Below are 1747 nucleotides of genomic sequence, written 5' to 3'. Positions count from 1 at the left end.
CCCAAGAGCGCTTCAGTCTTCAACAGTCGGCACCCTGCTGTCTACTGCCTGTCACCAGTGAACCAGACTACCCACGAAGGTTCACACAGCCATTCCTCAACAGGAAGCCATCACGGCAGCTGGCCCAGCCTGGCAGGTCATGCGCTCATCTGCTCAGATTCTCTGCAGGGCATTTCTTAAGACACTGAGAGTGCCACTTGGCAATGAAAGCAGGGTTCCCACAGCAGGTCCAGAGGACCCAGGATTCACCTCTGTGGAGTCTGACTGCCACAGAATTGGGCTTCTTAGGGGAGCGTGGCCTGTCTGTGTGAGGCCCCTGAAAAGTGGGTGTGCAAGGGTTCTGGACCTGGAAAGCCTTAGCTCGCCACACATCCCCTGTGTAGACTCTGTATTATTTTATAAAGTATATTATAGCCAAGCATTTCGCCTCTGCTTTTCTGATCTGCTGAGCCCGCCCTGGCCTCGTACTGCCCTTGCTTCAACTTATAATATTCTGTTTCTAGGACATTCTGTGAAACTTGGTGCCTGACATCCAGCGAACACTGGGAAAGAAAATAAATGAGAAGCTATGTGTCTAAAAGGACTTCAACGTCTTCAAACCAGGGGAATACACTGGAGGGTTGCCTCTCTCACTCCCAGCGCCTGTGAACTGCACAGCCAAGCAGCTATCCTGTGAATTAGTCTGCTCGCTTCTTTAGGCTCGGGAGAGAATTCTCAGGGCCCTCCTGTTGGAAGCACTTGGGGTTTTCCCTTGTACCTGAGCTCTCTCCGCTCCCTCAGCTGCCACCCCCCATGCACCCCACCAAGGAAGCAGCACCCTGGGAAGCCAGCTGACCAGCCTTCTGCCTGAAATGACACAGGTCGTGTGGACAGCTGACTCCTGAAGAGTCAGGGAGTGGCTGACATCACCGTAAAGGAATGAAGTAAGCAGGTACGGCCCGCTGGCAAGCAGACCACGTGATTACTACACACGTTCTCAAAATTAGACTTTAAAAATGAAGACTATAAACATGGAGCAGTTTGGAAAAGCAACGCGCTCTAGAGGTCGAGCAGAGCCCCAACTGCATGACAATGTACAGATTCCGGAGAAGGCGGACTGAAGTCGACAGGGCCATCGCTCGGCAGGGCAGGAAAGACAATACCAAATGGAACTCTCATTATGCTAGGAGCTGTGACTGCCACCGGCGTCACCCCCGGAGGAGATATAAAGCGAAGGTGCACAAGGGATGGGGTGGCACGCCTGTGTTGGTGTCCACTGCCACAGTGCGAGCAACAGCGAGAACTCGAGCAGGGAAACCGTGCTGGAACATCAGCCCACATTCCTAACACCATGCACAAAGTTCCATTTTTGTACTGTACATGATAAAATATATTTATACACTTATATGCCTAATGCTTTTTATGCAAGAAAAGAGTCTTCGCATATCACTTTGGAGAAGTACGTGTATGCTGTGCTAACCAGGGCATCACCACACCAGTTTCTTACGTACCAAAGGTGTCATGAGTACACTCACACTTTGCAGGTTAAACAGAAAGCACCTATACAGCACCATAACTTTCTGAAAACAAAACAAAAAATGAGATCCATAGAAGCAGAAAGCTTGAAAAAAAAAAGTTTAAATGGCCGTATCTTGTATTTCCAAGTGTCACCTGTACAATTACAACCTAAGCTTACATATATATATATATATATATATATATATATATATATATATATATATATATCTCACCTTGTATGCTATTGCCT

This window comes from Myodes glareolus, chromosome 1, assembly GCF_982192425.1.
Source record: "Myodes glareolus chromosome 1, mMyoGla1.1, whole genome shotgun sequence".
In the NCBI taxonomy this organism is placed as follows: domain Eukaryota; kingdom Metazoa; phylum Chordata; class Mammalia; order Rodentia; family Cricetidae; genus Myodes; species Myodes glareolus.
Note: the sequence above shows the minus strand (reverse complement) of the source record.